This window comes from Condylura cristata, unplaced genomic scaffold (assembly GCF_000260355.1).
Source record: "Condylura cristata isolate star-nosed mole 26May11 unplaced genomic scaffold, ConCri1.0 scaffold00018, whole genome shotgun sequence".
In the NCBI taxonomy this organism is placed as follows: domain Eukaryota; kingdom Metazoa; phylum Chordata; class Mammalia; order Eulipotyphla; family Talpidae; genus Condylura; species Condylura cristata.
In genome coordinates, this window is record NW_004567119.1 from 36,320,005 (window position 1) to 36,341,219 (window position 21,215).

The following is a 21,215-nucleotide window of genomic DNA, read 5'->3' on the forward strand; positions in this document are numbered from 1 at the left end:
AGTTACTTCATCTCTACAGAAATTCACACTTTCTATGACTTCCCCAAATAAAAAAGGGACACTAACTGCATCTTTGGATTTGTTCAATATCATTTTTGAACACAGAATATAGTTGAAGCATAGTTACAATGCAAGTTAAAACGAAGAGAAAGTAAAGAAAGGAGATGATGCAGAATTGTAGAAAGCAGAAATGTAAATGTATGACCTACCAAACCCACTTCTGTGCATCTATCCAAACATGAAGCCATCAACCCCCAAAACTGTAAGCTCCACAGTGTTTACTGCAGCTCTATTTACAAAAGTTAGGACACAGGAACAACCAAAATGCCCACTAATTGAGGACTGCAGTGAGATGTGGTGCAGCGCATAATGCAGTGTATTTAACCATAAGGAAAGATAAGGCACAGCCATATGCAGGAAAATGAAAGGAGCTCAAGGTAATTATGTGTAGTAAAGCTAGTCAGAATGGCAAATACTGGACGTTTACATAGCAATCAACAAAGCAAAATATAAAAACTAGCAAGGAATGAGGATGCAGACAGAGGAGCAAAAAGAAGAGAAAGAGCTAGTATGTGAAAGCCAGTGATTGATTCATCACTACACAAAACTACCCCAGGTTTTAATAAAAATACTATTCAGTATACTTACTCGTAAGGAAACTCATGAAGATATTTTACCTTTAAAATTTTACATTCTAAAAATGTTAGTTCAAGTGCTATTAAATTCTTCCTCGTATCATAAAAAAAACGAGCTAGTCTATGAACAGATTATGGGAAGTCAACCAAAGAAGCTGCTAAATAAACTTTCTCACCAAACTTCTGCCAAATTACTTCAGTCCCGACCTGTACAATCTTGCCGTCCATCTCATGTTCTCCTGAGCCGAGTCCATAAAATCATGCTAACCTGTGAGCATGTATCCTTTAACAGACACAGTTATACACTGGAAACAAAGGTACTTTCTCTGTCACACTTAATATGAGACTATGATTTTATGGAGACACCGCCCAAAGAATAGGGACTACTATTTTAAATTAATAGTAGGAATAATAAACATAATATTATGCTAATGAAGTTAACTAGTGAGCTGTATGAGTGATTTTAAAATAAAGGATTCATGAGAAAATTGAAAAAGAAGTATACTTCTTTTGTATTTACAGACTTAACACTCAGAAAGAGGATAAACAAATTATTTAAGAATGGAAATGGCATTATTTGTGATTTCACAAGAAAATATCTTACATGTTATATACAGAGCAAAAACCAGGCAGCCATCATGAGTTACCTTTTAGTATCTCCCAGGATTTATTTATCTTTCATTAAAACAGCCATTCTAAGTGAGAAGCCTGAAAGGACCTGACGCACCCCCAGACAGACTCACCTGTTGCTAAGCAGAATCCATCATCCTCCCAATAACAACGAGAGCACAGCTCTACCGCACCTCTACTCTGCTGAGCGTAAGCTTGACATCCATACACACACATATATATGTACATGCACATATGTGAAATCAACTGTTAACAGATTCAGCCACCCATCTATCCCATGAACACTCCAAACTCAACACTACACAAAGAAGCCATTATTTGTTCTTAATGCCATGAGTTTTGACGGATGTATATTTAGTGAGAATGAAGAGGTTATTCTATACTCTCTGCTTAACCAGTAGCACCCTGAAATCTAATCTAATCTGGCTAGTATTTTTTTGTCCTTTGTTCATCAGAATTAAGCACTATGATAACTTTATCTGCTATGAAGGCAAATCCTGTATTCCTTTACATTCTGCAGTACTTCAACTCCCACATCTTCTAGCTAATGAGCAGAGATTCACACCACTTTGCTAGATATGTAAATGCATAGGTACCATGTACGAATGGGAGGATCCTACAGCCATCTTACCACCCAAATGACACATAAAGGTCAGCCACAAGCATATTTTGTACTAAAAGATGAGAAAGTATCTGAAACCATATTGGGTCAGTTTGTTGTTCTTAATTCTCATATTCCAGCCACTTACAAAAGACTACAGAGAGTGGAAACTATGAAAGAATTAGAAGATAATCCAATAAAACAGAAATGATACTCCTTTTTAGAAAACAATGTCTATACCCCTGCCCTCAGTGAGGTAGCAAATAAAATGACATTTAAAAAAGCCCCAAGAATCTGCAAGAAATTTAAGCCTCTGATTTCTTTATTCCTTCCTGTTTCAAGGCAAAAGGAAAAGATAGGGAGGAAAGGGTATTAGAACTGGAAATAAAGGATATTAAGCTTTACTCAGACCATCTGTCATAACTGTGAGCTATCTTAGAAATCTGTCTCTTATCTTCTGCATCTTATCCATTAAGTCATATTTTGAGCACAACTGATGTCTACCACAGCTGTTAGGAATGCAAAAAGGGCTAAGGAATTCTAGTCCCTCGAGTTATTCACAGGGGAGACCGAAAGAAACAAAGTTTGGCAATATAAGGAAGCAAGTACTCTGACAGATGCCATCACAGAGAACTGCGACCAAGAGTTGACAAGAAAGATGCCTAAGCAGGCCAGCAGGTCAGGCAAGGCCAGGAGCTGTAAAGAACATGTGGAGGCTAATCAGGTACATCAGAAGGAGGACACTCCTAAATAAATCATGGGACAATCGAGAGCTACAAGCAAGTAGTAGAGAAGGGAGCGCTTAGGGTACAGTGGAAATAAGAATCTGGCCCAAGTCTTCATTTCAAGAGAAAAGAAGAGATTCAAAGTTATTATTGAGACAATAGTTGAGGATTTTAAGCAAGGAAAAAAACTGACCCAGAAGCTGGTAGGAGATAGTGGAGTGTTAATAAATAAATAAATAAATATAAATGGAGATATATATATATATGGATAAACTAAAACTTAAATGACGAGGAAAAAAGAAGATATTAAAGGGGGAACTATTAATGAAAAGAAAATTAAAAAAAAAAGAAACCTCTTTCCTTGGTAATTTTAAAGTATACTATAGTTTTACTGAAATATGAACTTACAAACTGAACTTAAGATTTATTTTTTAATGAATCTACCCAAGGTCCCCTCTATAGTAATTTTTTTAAAGACTTATTTATTTATGCATAAGAGCTGGGGTATAGGCCTGAGCTGGGGAGAGGGGAATAAAAAGATTCACGAAAGACAAAACCGGGAGCAGAAGAGGCACATCCACTGAAATACACATGAGACAGGTGAGGTCTACTGAGCCATGTGGGTGAGCTCCCTGGGCAGGGAGGGACTGACTCCTGCTGCAGTGACTGCTAATAGCTTCACAGTGCTGAGACTTAACCCCTTGAGCCCCCTCTATACATCTTAATTCTGTTTTCTAGTCAGTTCCTGATCTGCCACTAAGAACAAAAAAAAAAAAAAAGCACTACCCTGTTATTGCTGTTAAAGTAAAAAATATGAAAACAAAAAGGTACAAGTAACTCTTTACAATTGTAGCACTGTAGAGAAAGGGTTCATCTTAACCCTGTATTGAGGCCTTTATAAAGTAATGTCTCAGTCCCTTTCCAGGTTAATTTTTCATGTTTTTCTTTATGAGTTTCTGAAGATACAATCTATCTTTGGTACATTCAGCACAGAACTTTTATAAGTACTTTCTTAAATAGCTACTGACATTGTGGTTATTCTTTTCAACTTCTAGCAATGAAAATTATTAAAAGATACTAAATAAAATTTATGTTTTGAAGTACAGCTCCCTTTCCCCCTGTCAGAAACTGAGGCCCACAAATCAAAGGCTAATCTTCCAGTGATTCAAGCTAGTTATTATTCTTAAGAAGGGAATAATTTCAAAAATTGGGTTAGTTATTTCCTTACTTAACTCAATTCAACATTTTTTTCAAAAGGGGACTGTTACAATGCCAAACTGGAATTAACTTGGCAAATACACAGTGAGCACCTTTTATAGACAGACAGAGACTGTAGTAGGCTTTTATAGAATGCCAGACCATTTAACCTGAACCAGGAATGGGCTAGTCTCTAGGAAAGGCCAACAGAAGGATTCTGAGGCAATGAGTTCTTCTGTCAGCTTCAGGTCAAATTAACCTCACTGTTAGCCCTGTTTGAACAGCATGTCCTAATTCCTGAACCTCAGTGCTTAATTGTTTCTTGTGTCTCCCACTTGTAACTAAAACCTCTCTCCTCTTGACTCAGTCACCCTTGCATTTTGACCAACGTCATGTCTAGCATACTTCTTTTTCTATCTTTCAAAACACAAAATGCAAAACCTGGAACCAAGCTCAGACTCAGACCAGATCTGTGGCTGTGTGGAGAGGCCAGCTGCAGACCAGAGTAAAATCTCCCTCAGCCCATTCCTTTGGGCCTTGCAGGGAAGAGCATGGCGTTCATCCAAGGCTTCCCTGAAATTAATTGCTCAATTGTGCTGGACATTTTCTCACTGCTAGAATCTGCCCAGAACTTCTGCCCCACGGAATTGCTAGGATGCAGGCATCTGTCATCCCTAAATGGCCAGTTCTGACAAGAATGGTCCCAGGCCCTGCAGGAAACACAACTAAGTACGAAGCGTGATTCACACCTTCCAGAAGCGTATATTCCAGGAAGGAGGCTAGTACAGGTACAACAATGGTAACACTAAGTGCTAAAGGCTACTGAAGCAGAAGATTTCTCTTTATTTTTTTGTTTAATACCTGAAAAGTGTCTTCAGAGATGAAGATGATTTTAATACTCAGACTGAACCAACTGAGTATATGAAACAGGCATTAAGAAGCTGTAAGAATGGTGCATGAAGATACAGCAGACAAGTCAAAAAGGTACAAAGCTTATCAACAAATAGTAGGTTGTCAGATCACTAAAATATAGGGCTATGGCATAAAGAAATGAATCTAGAAAGGTAGGTCAGGGTCAAGGTGAAAGCAATGTATAGTCACTAAAACTGAGAAAACTGGTCAATATAATAGCAACTGGTCATCCATCTGCTGCCATATTTTGCAATTAACAAAAACCAAATAATAATAATTAAAGCATACAACTAAATCAGTGTCTTGATATGACAAGTATAATCTTTTCTATACAAAGGATCATCTAATTATGTGACAGTTGTGATTCAAAATTCCTTTTGTGAACAACTGGCAAATAAACTTGCATCTCCAAGAAAAATGGGCACAACTTCTTTCTCTGATTGAATCTAACTTCCTACTATGGCCACCCAATAGATGAAGGGGTTACTAAGCAGTAATTACATCTAGAATTAGCAAATAATTAAACATTAAAAACAACATAGAATTTAAAAATCTGATGAGTAAAACTGAGTGGTATGGACATACCGCCCTGTGCTTCAACAGAGATATTTAAGAACAAACTTTCCAAATGAGGAAAGGTTACAAAAAGTGACGTCCACCGCTTGACCTCATATTTTCTGCATTTCCCCTTTTTATTTTTAAAGCTTTCTTCTCACTCACATCTCCCTGTCACTGAAAATACCACTGTAGTTTAGGTTTTTCTTTCTCAGTGTCCCTTGAACTTCTTCCTTTACTAGAATCATTTCAGCTACCTCCCAAAATTTATCTTTTTGAAGTAAGACCCAACGGAAAATGAGAATAACTCCCAAAATTTATCTTTTTGAAGTAAGACCCAACGGAAAATGAGAATAAAGAAACAAGTAAAAAGAAAGTAAATTAAATAATATCACAGAATCATTCCTCTTACACTGCTCGGGATCTCCAGAAACCCTAAAGGTCTGCCCCTTATCTTTCACACAAATGTGCCTTCCAAATTCAGTGAAAGGTCACCTCAACTTGAAACTGAAAGTCTAAGATCAACTGGATCATCTTCTGAACAGCCTCAAATTGTATAAGCAAAGACCTCCTTGATTCCCCAAGCCCACAATGCTCACGAAGAAATGGGGACATTCGTGTCTCACTGTGAAAATGCTGCCATTGAGATGGTGACAACCCACCTAGGAAGTTCAGCACCACCCTGTCAAGAACTATACATGGAAGACAAAGGTCCCCAACATTTCCTAACTCTGTACAGCACACTTCTTTTTATTATCTGTGCTATTTCAAACTATGAATTTTCTCTCCTAGACCAGAAACTCAACTCTTCACTCATTTCTGTGGACATTAATTTAATTCACATAAATAGTCAAGCCTTATCTTTGGCATTTGGGAAGATATAAAAATGAAACTGAACTTAATCCAGGAGTACAAAACCTTTATGCCAAGCTGTTTTATTTTTGGTATGGTCCAAAATAATTAATAAATTAAAAAGGGAGTAGAGGAAATAGAAATGTTCTTAACAAAAAAGGGCCTGGGGCGATCATACAATTCAAATTAAAGAAAAAAGTTAAAAAAAAAAATCACTGAAAGAAAGTAGTTTTTAAATGACCAAATTAGCTTTCCTGAACACAGAACGTAACTTGCATGTCACAGCCTGTCTCTACCAATAAGGAGGGAAGTTAAGAAGGACTCAAATTCTAGCCACTTGTTATCAGTGGAAATAAGACAGTCATGGAAAAAGGAACAGGTTACTCATCACAATGTTCCTGAACACTCTCCAGCAAGACCAGATATAAGCTAGACAGAGTGCTTGGTGCTGTCAACCTAGGAAGCCAGAGAGAGAACAGGTATAATTCAGGCAGAGGTAACTCACTACGGGCAAAGGGCTTTTGCCCTTAAGTGCAAACCATCGCAGGGGCAAGGGAAGTGGTAAAATTTCACACCCAGCTGAGAGAAATGCCAAAAAAGGTCAGATTAATACACAGTACAAGCAGTACACTGACAAGGGACCATTTGCTTGGGCTAGAACTCAAACACTCACACTTCACTATTGTTTGAAGTGGGATTCCCTTTCTTGCTGTTACTCACTTGTTATAAAATATCTATACTTCCTTACCAAATGTGTACTCATTGATTTATAACAGTGATTTCAATACTACCTATACACCAGTTGAGCTGAGACAATGGTTATATTTGCTGAAAGCCCATTATTAGACATAAACTATGGCAAAGGGCTGCGCGTTCAAGGCCAGAAGGATGATCGGCGTAGAGATGGATTCTCACTATAAGCAGATACATTTGATTTTAAATATTTTTCTAGAGACCACACGGTATTTCTTAGTGTGGCCTAAGGAATGCCTACATTAAAATCACCTGCACTGCGATTCTACATGCAGGCACCCATCACAAGCCAAACGTTTCCTGAATCTGTACAAAAATCATATGGGGTGCTTCTTTTAAAACATCAGCACTCATACTTAACAAATCTGAAACTGGGGTCATGGGGGCCACAGTCTGAGAAACATAGTTGTAAGTCAAAGAACTTCGAAATACAATTTAGCTTGGTAATGGCAAAAGGTCACATATATATATATTCTTTTTTTTTTTTAGATTTATTTATTTGTACATACAAAAACTGGAGTACAGGCCAGAGGCTCAGGGGTGGCGAGAGGCTTCACCCGAGACAAAGTAGAGAGCAGAACAGGCAGATTGACGAAATACACTGCTGAGGGGAGCAGCGGGCAGGTCAGGAGAGGTCTGCCACACCATGTGGTCACCTCCAGGGCAGGTGGGAATCGAACTCATGCGGAAGTGGCTTTAGCTTCTCAGTGCTGTGCTTTAACCTGCCACGCCACCAGGGAGGGCCGCCACCCATATATTTTTTAACAACTATGCAAGCTTTGTATAAATCATTTTCAGTGTACAAGAGACAAAACTACATCAAGGAACCAGTAAATAAATTGATCTGATTACCCTCTAAGCATTCTGCTTTGTAAGGGAAGATTTTCATTGGAATAGGGAAAATATGTTATAAACAAGTAAGAACCAACTTCTAAGACAGCAGCATGGCTAGGAAGAGGAAGGAAATGGAGCCAAGTGTGATCTCTGAATCAGAGTGAGAAAGGAAGAAGCTATACAGAGAAACTGGTTAGTGGGTCTATCAAACACTTCTTGTACACACAAGATATAAATGGGGCATGTAAGTTATTTGCAATATGCTAAATGACTAACAACAATGAAAAGTGGTAATTACAAATCAAGGTGTTTAGTACTATGAAATGTGTATTTATGAAATATTGCCCAGATAACACAGTTTACTACCCCTCATGCTGCCTCTAAGGGCACCCTCCTAGGACCACCCTCCAAAATGATAATTGTTCTTTCTCTGATCATATTTCATAGGCTATAGCAACACACCCCAACATCCCCCATTTTAGAAGTAACAGAGCTACACCACTACTGTAGTCAGGCGCTAAAATATTCACTGACTGGACTCTGTGCCATTACTCCCTCAGTATGGCCTCACTGAGCATGGCACAAAAACAGGGCAAGATTCTGCCAATTCACAAGAAACGAAACAAACAGTAACAAAAAAAAGAAAGAATCCATCTTCCTGTCGAGGACATTACAAAGATTACAAAGGCTAACATAAAGCACTATATAGGCTATTATAAATCCAGGGAACATGGATTAGCAAATTTGCTTCCTTGGATTCAGTTTAGGCCACAATAAATGAAAAATCAAATTTAGACAATTTTCTTCCTTTTCTGAAAATATTAGATTTAGTGAATCTTGCACTTAAGCTCTCCTACAGGAAACTACAGGATGATGATTGTAAATGGAAAACTTGATTTTGGACAAAATTTTTAAGGTAGCAATAGAATACTAATTGCACGTGAAGTATCTACAGGACCACCTACCTTTATCTCTTACATATAATCTCTGAACAACCTTAAAACTATTTGGCTCAGGGCAAAACTAAAATCTCAGATCTAAAACTATTTTGTATGATAAAGAATCTGAAAGGAAAGTATAGATTTAAACTTTAAATGTAAGGTGACTGTAGATAAAGATGAGGCCATGAGATGACTCTACTCCAGTATGACCGGTATCCTTTTGAGAAAGAAGACTCACACACATAGAATGTGACAAAGGCAGAGATGGGGTATGTCTTAAGCCAAGAAACATCCAGGAGTGACACCAACACCAGAAGCTAAGAACAAAGAATAGGATGCATTTGCCTGGAGTTTTCACAAAGAGCATAGCCCAGTGGACACCTGGACCTCTGATCATCAGAATGGTCAGACAGTAAATTCCTGTTCATTAAAACCCTCCAGTGTATGACAGTTTGTTTGGGCAGATCTAGGAAACGAAGGTATGTGTTCAGAGTCAGGGCCCAGAGCACGTTTCCCGGGCGAGAGCAGAGGTACAGTTCTGGGCCCCCAAATAGCATCTCTCTTGTTGTAGGTTTGGGTACGTGATCCCAGACTGGTGGCTCAGTGGTGGCTTTCTAACCCCAGAAGAGACAATAACTCCCTTGGTGGCCTGGTGTTCAGAAATTTGTCGAAAGGCTCAAATTCACTCAGAACCATTAAATATTATTAAATACAATGTGACAAATTCCTTACTTCTTAAATGAAGAGAATGACTAGAGGACTAATGAAAGAACTGCCTAATTAAAAAAAAAAAAAAAGAAGAATCCAAGTCATAAAGTAAAATTGGAAACAATAGTCTATTCCACAATGAAAGTATTTATAAAATGTGAAAACCTTATTAAAACTTTTTAGATGTAGGACCTCCCTAGTGGTGCAATGAGTTAGGACGTAGCACTACAAGCTAGCTGCAGCCTCTGTAGTACAAGTCAAATCCCTGGTCAGAGGTGATCCACATGGTGCAGCAGAACTTTCCTGTCTCGCCCGCTGCTCCCCTCAGCAGTGTACTTCTTTGATCTGCCTATTCTGCTCCCCATTCTGTCTCTGGTGAGTCCTCTCACCGCCCCTGCACCTCTGGTCTGTACCCCAATTCTGTATGCATAAGTAAATAAATCTTTAAAAAAAAAAACTTTTCTAGATGCATAATGGAAAATGCTAAGAAAATTCTAGTTTATACTGGCCACCAGTTTTCACTGAATCTTACCTACCACCATATTATTATTCTAAATGTATTTTAACACCCATGACTGTGAAGAAAACAGAAGAAGTGAAATAGGTTGCTGTATGAAAATGATACATCTATATCTGTCAATAAGCATTCTTCTTGTATAGTATCTTTGAATTTAGCTGCAGTGAGTAAATAAGAAACCAAGCCTAGAAACAAACTATGTGGAATAAAGACAGGCTATTTGCCTAAAATAAGTTACCTATTATCTAGTCTGGGTGTCCCTCTGTCAGTAGTATGCAAACACATCACAGTATTTTACTACAAGGTTTCTCAATTAGACAAAAGAGGCAACCAGGATTTGTAACTGCTTACATTTTGGAAGTATAACAAGTTTTCATAATTATATCTATCCCATTATCCTGATGATAACATAATAGAGGATATGTGGCTTTGTTAACAGTACAAGTGCAACAAAAACTTCAGTAATTACAGAATGTGACAATATTTTAACAATCAAAAAAACAAAGAGCTGACAGAAAACAAAAATATTATTTTTAGTTTTCTCATTTTTAATCAATATTTAAGGATCTTTTTACGAATCCTATTTCTTGTTGTCTAAAATATAACATTCCAAGTCTCTTGAGTTTTTTTTTTTACCTAAAGAACTAAAGATTACTTCCCCAGGCCCCCAGGCCCCAACCCCCACCAAAAAAGACAACAAAAATACTAATTCAAAAGTGGGAACCATGAAATTATGAATACAGAAATTGGGCAAGTGCAAGAGCTTAATTCAATTAGAGACAAAGCAGAGTGAGCATTGGCCTATTAGGGGAAGAAACTGAGGAAAGAGCTGTGCCTCCCACACCTCAAAGTCCTATGAATCAAGAAACAGATGACATGAAACTAACAGTTAATGAGCCTGCTGGTAGACTTTTACAAAGATGTTTTTATTGACTCCTCAAAGCATTTGACTCCTCACCTAACTTGAGGAAGAAATCAATTGATGTAAGCAGGTCATAAAGTCAGGGGCCAACCTGGGGCTTTGTGCTATCTTTTCACAACATGTAAACATAGAAAATGATATTTGTACCTCAGGGTCAGATAATGAGATGAGGAGTGTTGTTGCTAGTAGCAGCTAGCCTGAATGTTCTGAATACTGCAGGAATCCCACTTGACTACCCCAAGGTATCACTATTCCAACACACCCAGAACCCACTCCCTGCCAAGAAATTCTATCCTGTCATTTCAAAACTGTTTCCCTTCCTTTCCATTGCTTCTCTGTAGCTGCACCCAGAGATCAACCTACAGTTCATACTTTTCTGAAAGCAAAGGAAGAAGGTATGCCTTACACGCCCCCCAGGTCACAAAAACTCTGACTATTGTCCTGACCTGCAAATATAGATCACTTCCAGAATTTTCTTTTTACTGGAAAAAAAAATTTTTTATTGGGAAAAAAAGTCTTTCATAATAGACTAAGTCAATTTTTCTGGAAAAAAAACAAAAAAAACACTCTCTCTCTTGCTCATGCCAGAAGTTCCCTCTAAAGGTGACAAAGCCAGTCCAGTAAGTTTAAAATGAAAGCTACTAGTTAAAACACAGTCCTGGCCCTCCCTGGTGGAGCAGTGGGTTAAAGCACAGCACTAAGAAGCTTAAGCCACTCCGCATGAGTACATGAGTTCCATCCCGGAGTTCCCTGGAGGAGACCACATGGCACGGCAGACCTCTCCTGGCCGGCCCACTGCTCCCCTCAGCAGTGTACTTCGTCGATCTGCGTGTTCTGCTCCCCACTCTGTCCCTGGTGAATCCTCTCACCCTCCGCATCTCTGGCCTGTACCCCAGTTCTGTATGAATAAATAAATAAATCTTTAAAAAAAAACACATTCCTATCAAAGTACATCAATCACTGAAGCAAAGATAAGTGAATGACATCAGATTACATCTTGCTTTAGTAAGGAGGAGGAAGGTGGAGAGAGGCACACATACATCCTCTGTCACAGGACTGGAGCAGGATCCCCGGAGGCAAACAGAGAAGAAACCCTGAAAAAAAAAATGGATAAGCCTAAAGCAGTTCATCTGTTCAAGAAGTCTATGAAATGAAACAAAATTTGGGAATGTAAAACTGGGATGTATTAGAAGGATACCAGAAAAGATCAAGAGATTGTCACCCGTCCAAGGACCAAAAATAGTTTTATATACATATACATACATATATATACACACAAACACACACATAAATGAACCACAACACTGCTGTGGAAAATCCAAATCAGTGGCCTAAAATTACATTTAAACCTTCAATATTATCTCCTACATCAAGGGTGAGCCTATACCTCATCTGTATAATAAAGTTTTTATGGAGCACAACCATGCCCCTTGTTCAGTTATTGACCAGGACTGTAAGGGCAGTAGCAGACAGAGAAGTACTATGTGGCCTCTGAAAGATAAAGTCTACCAGCCTGTTTTTATTCAAACGCAACCTGGAATGAAAAAGCTGCAATTAAATACATCCTTTACGGACTATGAACAAAAAAAAACTAATGGCAAGATTTGCAGAAAGGGTTATTATATTATGTAACAGAAACATTTCTAAAATCTTATAGACCAATTAAATAAGTTCTACTTATGCAGTTATTAACATTTTGGATAGCTGGTCCATCCAAAATAGCTATTTGTATTAGCTCATCATATAAATAGTTAGACAGAGCTATAATTTTGACAAAGGTTGAGTGGGGAGCTCAAAAAATTAAGAAATGTTTCCAGGCCATCTGTCCTCATTCTCAGTGTTCACTTAGAAAAAAAAAAAATGAAATACATTCTCAAAGTATTTTCTTTAAAGTGAGATATTATCTTGTGAAAATAATACAAGAGGATTAATCACCAAACGAGGAATCAGCAGTTTAGACGTTCTTTTGTGAATAGTTCTACATTAGTTTTATAATTTTTAAAATATCAACTGCCATTATATCCCACAAATAATTTAATTACAATTGTATAATCAAATGTTATACATCCATATTCCCTAAAAAATGAGGGGAGGCAGAATTAGCATTCAAGTCTGAAAAACATGCTATCTTGCTCTGTATCTGTAGAAATGTTATTATAAAGTAATTGCTAATAAAGCAATTCAGAGAAAAAAGTACTCATACATGTCATCCCCAAAACACCCCTGGAATTTTTATTATTTATTCTGTAACATTATACTGTTTGTTTCCGTGTAATATAGGAAAGTATCCACACACAAACTCTCATGCAAATGTAAATAGATGAAGGGACTGAATGAAACCCCGAATGCAGCAGAGCAGCTTTGCACAATTGCAGCTACAATGCACTTTTTTTTTTTTTTTGGATGGGAGATATTGCACTAGATGCTTTTATTTTGATTAATTTTTTAAAATATAATAGTTTAATTTTACATCATTTCGTACATTTTTTTTATCTCAATTGTAATCCCTGTGGGTTTAATTTTTTTTTACTGCACATTTTTAAAATACCAAAGCCTATTTAAACAAGAAAAGAAAAATCAAAGGAAATAAAATGGGAAGGAATTTTAGAAGTTATCTAATTAAGCAATTTCTTTTCCAAAATTACATTAAATAATCACTATTCTCCTCCCCAAGTATTGTGAATGGTGGATAAGGAATACTATAGAAAATATGTTAAAAGCCATCATATAGTTCCTAGGAAAATAGTGATTGGTTCTAAACAGTATTGTCACTAATGATATCTGGGGCCGTATATTTAATTTCGTTAAATGTACAATTTTTGAGAAGAAGAATACTTAAAAGTTTCCAATAAAGAGCGGAAATAGTCCAGCAACCACCAGGAAGCAGAAGGGGAGGAGAGTAGGAGGCTAAATCTTTATTTAAACAAACCATAACTGCAATTTGGGCATTTAGAAGTATAATACTGGCTTTTATTATATGGGAAAGTTAATTACACCGTCTTCAAGTCTCCCCTCCTCCACAGCATGCTGCCATCATACCAGACATGCTTTCCTCATTCTTGGAGTTTAAGCGGTGTTTTACTGGGCTGGAAAAGAGTACTCGATACTGCCCAGGCAAGAAAATGTGTTAAGTAGAGAAAGAAACTGAAGTTGCTACAGGGAGAATCTAAATAAACAAAACAGAATAGTAATTCGGAATATAAAATAACTGCATTCACGTGTGTTCCACGTATTTGTGAAAATACTAAATTTAGATTCTGACATTTTTTAGTTTTCATTTTCTGATCATTTCATTTTCTGATGAACCCTATCAAGTCACAGACTATATAATTTGCTGACCAGCTTTGCTCCTTATCAATTAGAAAACTTCTGCCAAAGTGGGAAGTCCAAGGTGCAGCTGAATTATGAAACGAGAGCAATACGAGGGCTCAGAGGACACCAAAGCCTCTTCACCCAGATTTTTGCTCATTTGTTTCACAAGACCAAGCCTCTACCCGGTGTCCCACCACTCAGGCACGTCTCCGGAGGAACTGGGCCCCCTCCTCCCAGCTCCGAGCCCGGGTAGGAAGTACCCGCCCACCGCAAGGGAACTGCGGAGTCCCCGCCGCGCATTGGCTAAGGAGGCCGTCAGTTGGGGGGGGGCGGGGCGGGGTCCAATCCAGCTCCCAAACCTGGGAGGGTCCCCCGACTTCCCCAGCCTGCCCTCATATTTCGCCTGCCTTCCTCCCACCACCACCCTTACAGTTTCTGCCCCCTTTGACTCCTCCGAGAGACAAGTCTTTCCAACCTCCGCACCTCTCTCCCACCCCAGCAAGCTCCCAGTTCTGGACCAAATAGAGGATGCTGTGGTTCAGGAGCGAAGCAAGCTGCGGACTGGCTTTCCGCAAGGGTTACAGAAGTAGCTGATTAAGTTTTCTATTAACCGTTTCAAGTGCATTAGTTTTAACCAAGTATTAAAGCCAGTAATACTAGATGTCCATTCAGCACGAGTTACCACAAACCTTTATGGGATCGATGCTAGCTCTTTAAACTAACACTTCAGTGTTTATCTGATAGTCCCAAAAATACCATAAGCGTCTTGGGTGAAAATACTACGCCATTTGTGGACCACACCCGCAGCAGCTCAAGGTTCTATACAGAATAGGTTCATCACCACACACATTCTGTACTTTATTTTGTAATGCAACTGACAAGACACACTGCGAACTGCCCGCTGGGAGTGTACATGCCTCTTGAAACTTCAAATTCCTTGGAGGAGGAATTAGAAACAGTGGTTCTAATTATGACAGCTAATTAAGACCCACGAATATGGGCATTTGATGTTTTCAACTGCATCCTCACAATTAGTGGTATCAAAAAAGGAGGAAAATAATTTCATTTGTGTTAAGATTCCTACTTTAGTTTTGTCACCGGAACTGATCAATGATGACAATATATCTCACTGTAAAATAAGTATTTTTGTAGTATTTATGCTGAACAAGGACTACAGCTCGAGAGGAATATGATTCATCGGTCTGATACATCATTTCCCAAGGCCTACAGAATATAAAGCAGGCAACAGGCGTTCTGTATTATCTCATTGCAGCATCCTCTAGGACTGCGCTGTTTCATCCCAGAGACCTGTGGCAAAGTGATCTCCACATTTTTTTCCCGTCTCCCAGGCTTTGGCCTCACTTTTTCAATTTATTCCTTCTTTTCCACTGCCACCATCACTAGTAATTCGTTATTGCCTTGCAATCCCTCTCGCTGGCATTTCCTAAAACTAATGTTGACCAATATCCAAAACAGTCTCCCTCAAGCACATTCTTCCAGAGGTGGGTCACCGTCCCCAGATTTTTCAAGTCTTCAGATTCTTCCCTGCTCACTGGGCTCCCACCACCCGTTCTCTTTAGGGGAACTCAACTCTTCTCACAGACAGGCAGACGGCGAATCCTGACAGCTGGACCCAACCAATCCACGAGGGATAAATAACCGACACCGCCAATGAGCATTCGCCGAGAGGCGGGAGGCGGGACTTCGCCTAAGTTCCTGCGGTCCTGAAACCGAAGACCTGTTGCCGCGGCCGCCGTGGCCGCGGAGTTTCTTAGTTACCGAGGCGCCCACGGCGGCCTCAGGCCGCCAGAGCCCGGACCCGGCACGAAGTTCTTCCCGCCACCGCCAAACACCATCGCAGAGCTCCCCGACCCCGATCGACTGTGGCGCGCCCGCCCCGCCTACCCCGGGCGGGGGGATCCCGGAGGCCGCTCCGCGCGGTCCCGACCTCCCGTTCCCTGTAGGCCCTTCCACTCGCCCCCCCACCCCAGGGCCCGAAACCCCGAAATTCACTCACTCGGAAGTTGGGAGGTTTCCGTTCTCCGGCCCGCGAGGGAATCGGGGAGGGCGGGCGGCCCGACCAGGTGGCGTCACGGAAAGGCCCGCTGGGCCGGGAACTGTGGCTGCGAGACCCGGAGCCGATCGCCACCTCCCGCCGCGCCGCCCCCGCGGACGCTGCAGGCGCGGGCACCCACCCTGCGCTCGGCGAGGCGCGTCCCGAGAGCGAGCCTAGTGGCGGCCCATCCTCCCGCAGCTCCCGCTCCTCCTCCGCGGCCGCCGCTGTCAGGAGTGTAAACATCCCGGCATCCCCGAGGAGAGGGGCGGGGCGGGCGCCGGCCCCTCCCCGAGCCCCGGTTCCCCGACCCGCCGAGTCCCGCCGGCAGCGCGCTTTGCCGTCCTTCGGACCTCCGTGCGGGCTGGGGCGCGGAGCCTCCCCGCCTCTGTCCCCTTAGCCGTAGCGCTCTCGAGGAGTCCCTCCCGGCTTCGCGTCCCGTGGCCAGCCCGGGTGCGGTCCGGGGCGCGTGGCGCTGCCCCTTTATCCTTGCTCCCCTCCTTCTGGCCAACTTCTCTCCCGGTTGGGGGTCGGCCGCCTTTGGGGAACTTGTATTTTCTATACCTACGTTTAAAAGCCCTCCACACTGCCAGCCCCCCGTCCCGCCTCACGCGCGTCTGCCAGCTGTAAGGCCAATTGGTGGCGTCCCCTTTCTTCTGAATCCCAGCATTTTGATTCCATCTTTTAAACTTCCTCTACACTGAGAGCTTGCATTAAATAAGTGTCCCAGCGCAGAATGCAAAGACTTTTAGGACATTTCCGAAAGGTGAACTACCTGGTTTAGCACCAAGGGTCTTTGAGGGAAGATAATTTTTATCTGTATGGAGATATATTTGGAAAGAGGGGAGGGAGAGTCGGAGGGCGAGAGATTCCAAGTCCCTGGCACACGGAATGCGAAAGGAATGCTCTGTCCCTAGCTCTCACCACTTCAAGGGCCGGACCCGCATTACTGGAGGCGACTGCTAGGAGGCAGTAGGCAGTCAGCCACACCTTGATTCAAATCTCAGCCCAGTGATTATTCACCGTGTGACCTAGCTGCAAGTTATTTCACCTCCTAAGTATCCTTATCTTTGTCTGCACAAGGAGAAGAGTGATTATACCTATCTCTAGGACTGCAGTTTGAATTCACTGAGGTAAAGCAAAGGGTTTAAGTACACGAGCCTGGCATATAAGAAGTGCTCATTACATCACTGCTATTAACTCCTAGTTCTTCAGTTTGACTTCCCAGCCAAAGGGATTGGAACCAGGAATGAGCAGATTATACTTCAGATAAAATGCTAAGGCTAGGGAGTTGAGATTTGGAAGTTTTTTAGAAATAAAGTGGTTCAAGATATCAAGAACTGTTGAATGCGGCGGTTTTGTGTTAGTAGTTGTGCTGGGAAGCACTGTAAGGAACAAGGATACACTTCGCCAAGATACCAAGTCTATACTCTCATGGAGCTTACATTAGAAAAGACAAAAGTAATTATTAGTGTAAGTAAAAAATATATATTTTTACAATAAACAATTAACAGTAAAATAGCTTTTAAGGTTTTTTTTTTTATAATAATTATTAATGGTAGGAAAAGCAATGGCAATAACCCAGTAAGGTACCTGCCATGTCAGTTGATGATTCATGGAAAAAGAAAGCAGGGTATGGAGACAGAAGGAGGATAGTATTTCAAATATGTCTATATGGAAAGACCTCTGGGCATTGACCTGAAGAAAGAAAATGATACTGTGTCTATCCAAGACTAAAAAGTTTTGCATTAAAAGAACAACAAATGCAAAGACTGGAGAAGGCATGTTTGAGGAAAAGCTAAGAGGTGAGTGTATCTAAAACCCAGTGAACTAAAGAAAAGCAATAGCAGATGAAATAGGTAGAGGGATAGGTCTGGGAAGGGGACAAATGTAGAATATTATAAATTGCAGAATATATTCTTAATGAAATGAAGAGTTACAGGAAGAGTGACCAAACTGGGATGGGTGGGGGGGATAGCTGTAGTATGGAAAACAGACTGCAGAACAGAAGCAACTGTTTTAATGTTTAGATCAGATTTGATGATGGGTCATTGTGCTAACAGGGGAGATGATAACAATCATAAGAGGTAAGATATATTTCTGAAATAAAACCAACAAGATTTGTGAATGGATTGGATGTGGTCATGGAAGAAGTGAATGGAGACTTCATTTAAACCAGATCAGAAGTAAGGTCACACCCAGTCAAAATCTGTCACAAAGGAACAGTTGACACTTGAGTCATACACAGTCATACCTTGCAGAAGAAATAATCAGATATTCTCAGGGTGAAAACTTTTCAATCTGTTATTTGAGGAATAGCAAAGGACTCTTGTTTGATTTCACTTTTGTACTAACTTTTGAAAATGTAGATAAATAATCAACAAAATAGCTCAGTTTAACAGCCTTTGGGTTCATCTACACAACAGATTCCATTGCTATAGGAAAAAGTATACACCATATCATATACATGCTGACTGATATGCAACGAATCAAAATCAACTCCTGAAGCCCTAGTGGCTACAAAGAATTTTTTTCTAGTTTTTCTAGCCAGTGTTTATTTGTGCCCAAAGTGTTAAAATTATCTATTTATGTACTATGCCTTCATCTTAAAAAAATGACAAAGCTACAGCTAAATAGTGGTACTGAGTTTGGAAAGCTGTGAAGACTGTCAGAATTTAATCTATGGATCTTTCTCTTTGACTCTTATTTCCATGTGGTAGAAAGGGTGGCTTATCCTCATGGGCTACTAGACTGGGAGAAATGCTACTGGAAAAGCAGAGAGATTAAGCCAGAAGTCTTCTCTGGCTTGAGGGTCATTTGAATTTGAGTAGAATCTAGCTGTCACTAATTTTCTACTTTTTCCTCCACCAAGCTTGCTCCAAAAATGTTTGACTCCATGAATTGTCCCAATTATAGTCCTTTATACCAGCTACTTAGTGCTTATACCTAATTACTAGGCAATGCATACCATTTACTCTCTGGTTAACTTTACTATAAAAGTTATTTGATTATTATACCTAGAACCCTTCATTTTGTACCAAATCCTCCTGTTTTATTATTCACAAAACTTTGCTTACCTTACACAATCAAAAAAATTAAAGGTAGTATTGATTATCAAAACAATTTTTTATTTGTTGGCCAACTCAAAGCATATGTTCCATGCCAGGTTCTGAATAAATGCAACTTTTCTGTAAGTAGAGAAACTTGCTGGAAAAATATTTACCTACTGAAGGCTGATGAAGCAATATTTTTTTTAAAACTCTCCTTTGAAAGAGATCTTAGCCAGTAGGGAAGATCAGAAAGGTCTAGTCTTCTTAACTCAAGCATAGTGCTGGCAACAGGTGTACTTAAACAGCTACTAGTGATGTTGGCAGCCACCGAATTTGGCAGCTAAATGGTGATGAGGCTTAGTCAAGCTGTTGAAATGTCTGGACTAAACTGGGCCAAGAGGAGGAAGTCAAAGTGCAGACTGCAGACAACCCAAGGGAGATCACTTTTCTCTGGCCCTGGCTGTGGCCACTGTACAGTGTCAGAAAATAAATCTTTATCTTTAAAAACAGTCATGGAAAATATTAGAAAGCTACTTTTTCATTGTAATAGCCACTTGCATTTAATTGTTAACAAATTATGTGCATGACCTGCCCATCAAAACAATATAATTAGCTTTAACTATCCTCACATCAAATCCCTAGAATTCAAAATCATGGACAACTCTGCTATGTCTCAATTATCTAGTTATGGTATTTTGAGAACACAGTTCATGGCTAAAAATAGTGGCATTACTGACAGTGGCTTTTTCCTGGCTATTTTTGTAGTGGTTATAAAACTGAGGAGACAGTTCGATACTGTATTCTGTGTATATATACATATGTGTGTATATGTCTCTATATATACACATACATATATATACATATAAATGTATATATGTTAACATAAGGAAATGTAATATTTTCTGTAAGTCATAAAACAGGACGGGAACAGTACAACTAGTGGTTTCCTTTGGTTAACAGAATCCAACTGATTTTTTGCTTTTTGCCTTTTACTAGCAATGGACATGTCAAAGAGTAAAGGAAGTATATTAAGAAATTATTCTCCCTTTCACACTAGTATAACCCATGCCTGATGTGGAGCCAAACTGCCAGGCTATTTCCCAGGACACATTTCCTCAAGGACGGTAATAATTTTTCCATGTTCCCCCGTACTACTCAATGGTCTAAGCTAATCGAGAGCTTGGATATAGGGCAATTAAGTCCCAAAGATGCATTTTAAATGCAGGTTTTTCTGGGATATTTTGTGGGCATATAACGATCCAGAAAGGGAATTGTTACAAACACCCTGTGATTTCACAATATTAAGTGGGAAGATCTCAGGGAACCTGGCCTAACTTCCCTGTTCTGTCTCCCTCTACTTCTGACTTACCTAGCCCTCTTCAATTCCCTTTTTCAATTCAATCATTTCAATTCAATCTTAGAATGCACTATCTCCACTCAGGACTGACTGATCAAAGCAGTGGTCTATTTCCTAAACAGTGAAGAAAATGCAAAGCAAGTATTTCTATTTACTTTTAGTATTCCCACACAGTTAAATTGAGAAACTACTCTTAGGCTACAGATCCCAAAGTGCATGTACTAGTAGAGTCAGCACAAAAGGTGCAAATTTGTACTCAGTATTGTTTTCCTCTATCTAACCCTCCTCACTCAGACGTAAGCCTTTATTGCGTAAAACCCAGGTCCCTTTGATTCTTTTTATTTTTTCAGCTTTTCTACTTAATGGCAGACGTACACTTTAAAACACCTCAGTAATTATATGTTCAGTAATTCATTCCAGTGTTAATGTTCAATCAATTTGGAAATACAGGATGTGCGTAAAACCAGATTTGGAATCATGCCACATCAAACTCAAAGATATAATGAAGGCAGGCTCTTATTGTTTTAAAGACAATAAGCCTAGTTAATCTTAAACAGCTTCAACAGTCTCTGTAAATCTGCCACTGAACTCACTAGTGGGTAGAATTCAAATGATGGACCTTTGCCTCTATAGTCATTCCTATCACATATTAGCTTTTCCA

The 21,215-nt window shown here is 39.9% G+C and overlaps 1 protein-coding gene across 6 annotated transcripts in view; it reads right to left on the bottom strand.

Moving 5' to 3' along the window:
- The window catches only part of NEK7 (NIMA-related kinase 7), a 123,352-nt gene extending 106,971 nt beyond the window's left edge, over positions 1-16,381 (bottom strand). For 2 of the 6 annotated variants that reach the window (XM_012727003.1, XM_012727000.1), the window contains exons 1-2: positions 16,112-16,361; positions 11,823-11,876 (exon numbers count right to left, since the gene is read on the bottom strand). The gene's annotated coding sequence lies outside the window, so the exon portion shown is untranslated. Of the gene's footprint in view, positions 1-11,822; positions 11,877-16,111 lie in introns of all 6 variants that reach the window. The other 4 variants (XM_012727002.1, XM_012726999.1, XM_004685480.2 and 1 more) reach the window with 3 other exon arrangements.
- Positions 16,382-21,215: the final 4,834 nt, after the last annotated feature.